The following is a 9,712-nucleotide window of genomic DNA, read 5'->3' as shown; positions in this document are numbered from 1 at the left end:
GGGAAAAATGACAATGGAGGCCTTCGTCGCTGACGGAGCAAATGATGGGACAGCTGCCCGTTGGGGTTTGCGGCCTGTCACAGGTGATCAGTCGTGGGGGTCGTACATGAGGTTTGCAAGCAATCCCAATAACCCAGTGTTTGGTCAGCCGATGGTGTATGTGGAGTTCATTTCAGTCACTGATGTTGCCGGATGCAGTAGCAGGGGCGGTGAGGTCGAGTTGGCCATCACATCAGCCCCTAGCATCGGCCCATCGGAACCGACGGGCGACCAACCTGTGTATGACACAGGATATTGGTCTGCGGCCGTTGACATGAGTGAACATGTGGAGGGATTGCCGGAGGCGCTAGATGATGACGATCACTCTTCCGCGTCTTCCGAGTCAAGCGAAGAAGAAGATGTTGCTCCCCAGAGGGCGGTCGCGGCGTCACTGCAACCTGGGTTTTTACAGGATATGAGCATCACAAATGAATTTCACTCTGTTTCTGGCCTAGAAGCGGGGAGCCTGGAGGTTGGGCAGGTTTTCCCAGACAAGAAGTCTGCTTACCAAGCAATTAATAGATATGCAATCGCCCTCCACCGCCAGCATAAAGTGAAGCAGTCTGATAAAAAAGAGTTGAAGGTCATATGCATCCACACCGCGGAAGGTTGTCGTGGAAGAGTTCTCGCTAGACTGAAGCCTGGGGTATGTCAGTCATGGCATATCACAAAAATAGTGCAGCATAGCTGTGAGCAAACTGGGACTCTTTCAAATCACCGCAATGTGACGGCAAGATATGTGGCACAGGTGATGGAAACGATTATGCAGGGAAGTCTCAACATTAGTGTTAGGGCTTTGCAAAAAGATGCAGAAGATCAGATTGGCTTCCCTGTCAGCTACAGCAAGGCAAGGCGTGCGAAGCAAAATATATTCCAGAACTTGTATGGAACCTATGAGGAGGCCTATTCTTATGCCCCTAGAATGCTTCATCAGATAGCAAGTGCTAATAGGGGGACTCAAGTTTGGCGGAGAGAACGTCAGAACCCAAAGAACCCGGGTGAGCTAATCCTGGACCGCTTATTCTGGGCATTCGCCCAGACTATACAAGCCTTCAGGCACTGTCGCCCAGTATTATCAGTTGATGGTACCTTTCTCACTGAAAAGTACAAGGGCACACTATTGGTGGCGATTGCAGCAGATGCAAATAATCAGCTTCTTCCTATTGCATACGCACTGGTCGAGAGCGAGAACAAAGATAGCTGGTTGTGGTTCCTGAGCTGCGTGAAGATGGGTGTCGTGAAAGAGCGTTTAGGTGTTTGCATCATCTCTGATCGTAACACAGGATTATTAAGTGCTCTCGACATAATTAAGGAGTCGTCAGAAGAGTGGGGGTGGCCGGATCTAGAGGGAAGGTGGTGCATGCGGCATTTGGCAGCAAACTTTTACTCCAAATTCAAGAATAAGGATTGGTTCAAGTTATTCAAGAGGATGTGCATGCAGAAAACTCAAGCCAAAATGAATGCCATCTGGGCAGGTATCAATCGTGAGATCGAGCGCGCGGCCTTGCCGCAGAGAGAAGACCGGAGGGGTCGAAGGACGGCCATAAATTTGAGCCAGTGGATCGGCGAGAATTGCCCTGATTTGTACAAGTGGGCGCAGGCTCACGACACCGGGACTCGGTATGGAATAATGACCAGCAACATGTCAGAGGTGTACAATGGTGTTCTTAAAGGGGTGAGAGCCCTGCCTATCACAACCCTAATTGAAGAAACTTGGAACCGGACCCTGTCATACTTTGCAGACAGGGTTACCGTGGCTAAAGCACAAGTTGAATTGAACAAGCCATGGTCCGAGAAGATGCAAAGACATCTGGACGAGAAAGCAAAGAAGTCCCAAAGCCATGGCTGCAGGAAAGTGGACGCACTTAGGAATAAGTGGGAGGGAAATGTGCGAGCCAAGTACGTTAAGGGTCACCACTGAGGATCAAAAAAGCAAGCTGTCACCCTCGGCTCAACGTCCTATGAGTGCACGTGTAACAAGCCCAAGCTTGAGGGCTACCCTTGTAGTCATGTGCTCCGGGCGGCTGCAGATCAAAAAATCAGTGTTGAGCCATACATATCACCGTACTTCAACATGTACAATCTGTACAACACTTGGAACGGTGAGTTCTGGGCCTGGGGCATTGATATGAACTACAAAATGCTGTGGCCAGATGGGCCGAAATGGGTTCCGAATGCCGACTTGATGAGAACCGCCAAGGGACGACGTCAGTCTAGGCGTCATCACAATGACATGGACCATAGCCAGATGGGAGAACCAAGGCGATGCCGCGTTTGTAGGTGTCCTAGACAGAATGCCCGTATCGAGCGAACAACACCGCATGATGTTGATTTATCTGTACTCGCTATGTCTACTTATATTTGTATTATACTTTTATTAATTTAAATTGAATCTGTTTGTATTATTGTATTTATATTTATTTTAAATTGAATCTCTTTGTATTATTGTACCCATGATGTTAACTTCAGCTAATTAATGTAAATTATATCTCTTTGTATTATTGAATCTCTTTGTGTTATTGTATTTATATTTATTGTACATTGAATCTCTTTGTGTTTTTTTGTATGTTTGTGTGCAGATTATGGCTGAAGTGCCAGTGCTTTTGGAGGGGCCCCATGACGCCGGCCACCGTTGCCACCTATTTTTGAACCCAAATAAAGAACATGATTATCGGAGTTTCAGACTTCGAACCGTAAAGAAAACCTGGCCAATACACAATTATTTCATTCCTCACCTTGACGCTTATGGACTACATGCTTTTGCTAGGCTCACATCATGCGAAGACCCATCCCAGTTACGTTCGGACCCATCCCTTTTGACATCCCTCGTTAACCGGTGGAGACCTGAAACCCACACCTTTCACTTTCGTTTTGGGGAGCTTGCACCTACACTGAAAGATGTTTCTATGATCCTTGCTCTACCAATTAGAAGTGAGCTGTTAGTCTCTCCAATAGTGTCTAAATCTTGGGCACAAGATATATCAGACTGTCTTGGGATGACAATGCCAGAATCACAATGTACTAGTGGCCCTCGTGGCATCCCACTCCCCTGGCTTCATGATAACTTTCGTAATTTTTCTAGCTTCGCTGATTCTGAGACGAGGAAAAGACATCTGTTTGCGTATTTGTTGTGGCTCTTCGGGGTTATGTTTCCAAATTCACACGGGGACGTACTTCTCCCTGGTCTCATCTACATTGTGGAGAAGATGGTAGATGAACCTTTACCCGAGCAGCCAAAATACAGCTTCGGTTCTGCCATTCTATCTCATACATATAGAGGCTTGTGTGATGCCACACAAAAAACTTCCTTCGCAAAAAAAGCTCCGTTACTTTGTGTCCCCTATGAGTTTCTACAGTTGTGGTTCTGGGAATACCTCCCTGTAGGACGACCTCGTATAATAAATCCCATACACCCATACGACTGTAGCGAGGGCAGCTGTGTAACTATGGCCAGCAGGTGGACAAAGGCACGGAAACATTGGTCTCCAAGTATTGTGAAAAATTGTTACCCTATATACCACCAGCAGTTTGAGGCACTTGATGAGTCTGTAGTCACATGGAACCCATGGACTCAGGAGCATGTACAAATGGTCTTTGATATACGACCCATCACAGCAGGCATGTTGACCGATAGTGCATTCTGGCTGACTCGCTGCTACTTATTGTTCCTGTGGTGTGTTGAGCCTTACAACCCAGAGCGTGTCATGAGACAGTTCGGTCTATATCAGGAGATTCCACCACCTTTTCCAAGATGTACCGACGAGGAAACCAATAAGTAAGATGTGACCTCCCTAAATAGTTAGTGTCCTTTTTAATTTACTAAACTCACACTTTGTTACATAATTTGCAGGCTAACCAATATGGGCCACGGTTGGAGTCTTTACGATTGGAGGGAATGCAACATTCAATGGGTACACAAGTGGGAAAATGAAGCGCTAGCAGATATAGTGTATCAACTTAGGTACATTTTATTTACATTATTTTATTACGATGACCATACGATGCGTGAAGATGCTTTGCTTTCATCACAACGGTTGATGTTATTATATAATTTTGCAGACCGTATGATGGAAGTACAGCTCAAGCGTACAAGCAGTGGTACTGCATCAACACACGTACAAGCCTGGCTGGTCAACCAGCTACGATACCAACAAATCTCACGCACGAGGAGCATATGCAGAGACTTGTTGAGCTGCATGCAGCTTACTATCATGACCAGATGGTAATTACTAGTAATTTTTTCAGGTCCATCATTTCATAATTATTTCAACCAAATAACAACCAAATATTTTTCCGGCTTCAAACTGCCAACGACATAGGGCAGATGGCGACGGAAAGCATGCCGCCCAGGGGACAAGCTGTCAAGTCATTCAATAAACGTTTTAAAGAATACGTGCTAACAAAGTTGAGATGTGGTAGAGGCGACGACGTTGTCACTGGAGCGTACAACATGCCAGTACCGAGGTCAGCCAGACCGAGTGCGGCGCCGTCGTCCAGACCGAACGAGGCGCGTACAAGCCATGGGCAGTGGGGGGGGGGGGTCCGAGTACTACAACGACATTGCCACGACATGACTCATCTCTGCCACTACATCGCTCTTCTTCGGTGCTGCTTCGTCAGGGGCAGACATCGCAGGACCATGGCATGGGCTTGGATTCGAAGCCCGAGCTGTATCTTTCCCCAAACCCATATGCATACACAGGATATGGCGCATACACTCAAGGTGAGGGATCTCAGCCGTATCTCTCCACGCGAGGGATCTCCATGCCCGAGGAGACTCGTGTCCCAGATTTAAACCAGTACCAGGTAGAATGTCCAGACAGTACATGCGAGGGATCTGATCAGGTAGTCATGTTTACATTTTAATGCATTTATAGTGATATTACATATTATCCTCTAACAGTTTTTGTTTACAATGTTTCTATGTGCAGGGCATACCTGATGTAAATTGGGACGATGAGTACACCCAACCTGGCGACAATGTTAACGCAGTAGATATAAATTTCTTCAGAGAGGACGTTATTGGCCCATCTTTTATCCCTGAGGAGTCACAACAACCATACGCCTACAATTACGCATCAGGTTCGCAACAAGTATTACAGACTCCACCACCTATGCAGGAGTCGTAGACACAGGAAGACCAACTGGAGTACGATCGCGGTCTTCATGTAACTCGACCACCTAATCGCTTGGAGCTTTCCGGTCCGAAGGGAAGGCCAGGTGGCCGTCGTCGACTACAATGATTAATATATTCACGTGTGCGACCCATTGTATCTACATATGTGAGTATCAGACTTTTCGATTTGAACATCTATGTATGCTGAAATAAAAATGCACCAGTCAGGAACAATTTTTCCCACCTATATCTCCCGCCATACTATCTCGCTCCACTCTTCGGCTTATGTTTTCGCGCAACCCTTTCCCTCAATATTTTCCCGCCAACGCTTTCCCTCCATATGTTCCCGCCACCCGTTTCCTGCCAACCCCTTCCCGCCATATCTTCCTGCCACCCGTTTCCCGCCAACCCCTTCCCGCCATATGTTCCCGCCAACCCTTTCCCGCCATTTTCTCCTCTCTACTTATAAAACCCCCTTCAGACGGAGGTGGATAAGCATTCGAGTGCAGTGTAGTCGGGATGTCCCATTATCCTTTCGATCGTAGTTTTCATCCTGGGATGAGCATGACTCTTCTGAGGCTAGCTACCGATTTCAGGATGGACAATAGGATAGTTCCATGGGACGAACTCACCGGTAGTGACACCATAATGAATGAGTTGGCTCACCAATTACGTAGGTCTGGGTGGCCTGAAAGGACCTATGAGGAGGTACGTAAAGAACTTCTTAGGTTGCATGCAAGGTGGAAGAATGTAGTGGAGCCGAAGAGTGAAACTTTCAGAAGGACTGCAGAAAAGCATCCATTTTTATGGACTGAGGAGAGCAAGGACGAAGATGATATCTTCATGCCGCCGCTTCCGGGTTCTGCATCATCAAAGGGCAAGAGTTCTGCATCGTCTAAGGGCAAGAGTACTGCATCCTCGAAGAGCAAGAGTTCTGCATCGTCCAAGGGTAAGAGTTCTGCATCCTCGAAGGGCAAGAGTTCTGCATCGACGCAGGATGACGATGATGCCTTCATGTAGTTTTTAAGTTGTATTCCCGTTCTACCGTTTAATTCAGATGTACTTGCATTATTAGTTTGTACTCTCTTATTGTAGGGCATTATGTTCTATCTTAATTTCATTTTGTAGTTGTTGCACGATGTTCGATATTAGTGGAGGGAAAGAAAATGCCACTACTTTATTCTAAAACTATTTTTTTTTCATTACGACACGGTACAACTGAAACTAAGATACATCGTAGAATTGAAATAAAGCTACATTTAACTACTGAAATAAAGCTACATTAAACCGCAGACATAAAGATACAAATGATTGCAAAATTTAAAATACTACCACAGGAATCTACTGAGTCCAGCGTGGATATTTTCCTTTTCCATCGCCAGCTTCTTCTGCTGCCTTGGCCTCATGAGCCCTTTCTTTCTTTCTCTGCCTCTCCGCCTCACGAGCCTCCTTTCGCTGTCGTTCCTGCTCCTCCATGCGACGAGCCTCTTCCCTGTTTTTCTTTCCTAAATCCTGGAAAAAAACGGTGTTGCTCCGCATAGTATTCTTTTAACTCTCTCTCTCTCTCTCTCTTGCTCTGCTTTCTCCTCAGCTTCCACCTTCTCGCGTCGCTCTTCCGCATAGAAACTATTCCACGCACAGCGACTTCTTTCACGAATCTCAGTCACTGCCCAAGCCGGCATCTCTGTGTCAATCCAACGATAGTACATGCACAGAGGCGGAGGAGACTACAACAAGAAACAAGAATGTTATTAAAGAATCAATCAAAATACCAACAATATCTATTCGTGATGGTTAAAGCATACCGGAGGCTTGTCGTACTCTGAAATAGCTACGGCTGGATCTTCCTCATAATTGGCGCACATGAAAAACTTCATGCCCAACCAATCTGAAAAATCCGTCACCTCCTTCACCTTGCAAAGATCGCCACACCAACACCGCAGGACTGCCACCCCCGGAGGCAAACTTGCATTCTTCATTTTCCTCGGCCTAATGCTTTGATCCGAACAAGGCAAACTCATACCGACTGAAAAAATGTGTTACACACTTTGCGCACTGGCGATTTCGAGGATGGCTGGACGAGAGCCTCGGTGTCTCCTTTTATAGGCTCAGACGATAAATGATGGCGAGAAAATAAGCGAGAACAGAGGAAATTAGGCGGGAAATTTTAGGATCCCTGTAGTGTCGGCACAACAGGTTCCCGCAGCATCGGATTCCCGCAGCGAGTGACTGATTACCGCAGTGTCGTCGCATCTGCTCAAGCAATAGCCAGAGCGATTCTCGCAGTGCCGTTGCATCCTATGAGGCAAAAATAGCAAAAGCAGGACTGATTCCCGGGCGAAAGAACAAAAAGCAGGCATCAGCGTCCATATTCCCGCGCGGAAATCATGCTCTTGGGTGTTGTCACCTCACCTGCAGCAGCAATTTTCAAAGCATGGGAATGAGCGCCATCTGCCACAGTGCTCATGTCGGCTACAGGTGCCGCCTGCCGCGGTGGCGGCCTGGCCCGCACCTCGCCTTCCGTGCAGCTTCTTTTGTCGGCCAGGGAGCGACATGGGCAGCAGTGGCCGCCTGGTCTAGTGGCGGCATGGCCTGCCAGGGCCCGTTCCGTCACGGCTCGGGGCACAGTACTAATCCGTTTTCGCCGGCCGGCCGCCTCCTGCCGTGGCGGCAGGGCCCACCGCCTCCTGGCGTGGCAGCAGGTGCCACGTGTCGCCTGCCGCCACCGCTGAGGGGGTCCTTTTTGTCAAATTGATCCACAGGTAGTTTTTTGTCAATTCATCTCGGCAGGGGGTCCTTTTGGACAAAAAATCTAGGGACAAAACTTGGGGAAAGAGGGGTACAAAGGACCAAAAAGTCCCCAAAAAACATAGCCACGGAGGAAGGGTCCGAGCACCCGGGGAGGGACCGGCCGGGCACCCGGACCGGTTAGGGACTTGCTCCCAGGTTCGGCCGGGCACCCGGGCAGCACAGGGGGCCGGCTGGGAAGGGCCGGGCACCCGGGGGCCCAAGTCCCGGGCACCCGGAGGGGCGGTTGGGAGCTGGCGAGCGGGCGGCCGAGCACCCAGGGTAGGCTGGGGCGCGGCCCAGGTCTCGGCCGGGCACCCATGGCCATGTTGGCCGGGCACCCGGGGTGGCCAGGGGGCCGGTCCTAGACACAGCCGAAGGCCCGGGCACCCGGGGGCAGGGGACAGGCGCCCGGAGTGTCCAGGGGCCCTTCTCCTTGGTGCTTCCCGTGGCCTTCTTCCTCCTCCTTCTCTTTGGACACTTGGGTCTTCGTCCTTGCTTCCTCGCGTTGGTCTTCAGTGAACCTAGGAATGCATAGCGTGTCTTTTTGAGGTAGGATCTCATTCCCGTATGAAACCGAACGAAACTCGAAGAGGAGAGAGTCAACCTCGTTCTCGATGGCGCGTGCACGTGCTCTTGTCATTGGTCCACTCGGTGCTTGCGGTGGTGATGGAGTGTCGGTGCGGGTAGACGAGGGATGCTCCGCATCCGTTAGCGCCCCGTTGCCTTAAGCATTTATCAATCTTAACATATAAAGATCAGGATTAACTAAAGATACAACCTAGGATTGATTAGCGATGCATAAAGATTTTCTACTCTTGATAGGTGATGACATGCTTTTGTTATACCAAGGCCTGGCAGTGTTGGTTTAAGTAATTCTTCAGGCGAGGTTTAACGTTTACCTTGTTCTTCCCGCTCTTGCTTTAATTATCAGCATTTTCCGACTGCAATCTATAAGGCTAGTCATAGTGGGAGTAACTTAGATAGTAACATAGCGCATTCAAAGAATTTTTTGCTTATGTGGCATGTAGTTAATGAGGAGAGAGGTGTTTAGAGTAACATAATATGCTACTGTAACATAGCGCTTCCCAAAAAAGGATGAGTCTACAAGCTAATAAATAAAGCCAGCTATGATACTACTACTATGTTACTTTGCACTATGAAGGTCGTAACTTAGACTAGTGTCGTGTGCATGACACTAGTACAAGTTACTCCCCACTATGACCAGCCTAACCAATAAAAGAAGTTGCTGTTAAATGTAAAAGGAGATGTAACCTAACCAAGCAAGTAGCAGTGCTGCAATGAAATCCCTAAAGACCACCTCCAACGCAAGGACACAACCGGACATGCTTTTTGTCCGTTTACGTCAGCCAGGCGAACATGATCGTCCATTTGTGTCCCTGCGACCGCAGGTGTGCTCAACAGGCACGGGCGCACAGCGCATTTCAAACAATACATAAAAAACTAAAAACTAAAATTAAAATAGTTTGACAAGGCCCGGCCGTCCTCACCGTTGTACATTAAACTTAAACTTAAAAAACATAAAAAAGGCACTTAAGAAAACTCTAGATCTGGCCGTCGCTCTCGTCTATGGTGAGGACGAGAAAGGGCGGTGGCTGCCACAGATGGGCGGACGGTGCCTGACACGGCGGTGACCACATCTTCACGCCCACCCACATGGCTGGGGCAGGCACGTACTCCGACATGACAGGCATGGCCGTCATCCACGTCCAGGAGTACCCCACTAGCGCCGGTTTCCAAACCGGCTCC

This window comes from Aegilops tauschii, chromosome 1 (assembly GCF_002575655.3).
Source record: "Aegilops tauschii subsp. strangulata cultivar AL8/78 chromosome 1, Aet v6.0, whole genome shotgun sequence".
NCBI lineage: Eukaryota > Viridiplantae > Streptophyta > Magnoliopsida > Poales > Poaceae > Aegilops > Aegilops tauschii.
The sequence above is the reverse complement of the archived record's forward strand: the minus strand, read 5'-3'. Positions refer to the sequence as shown.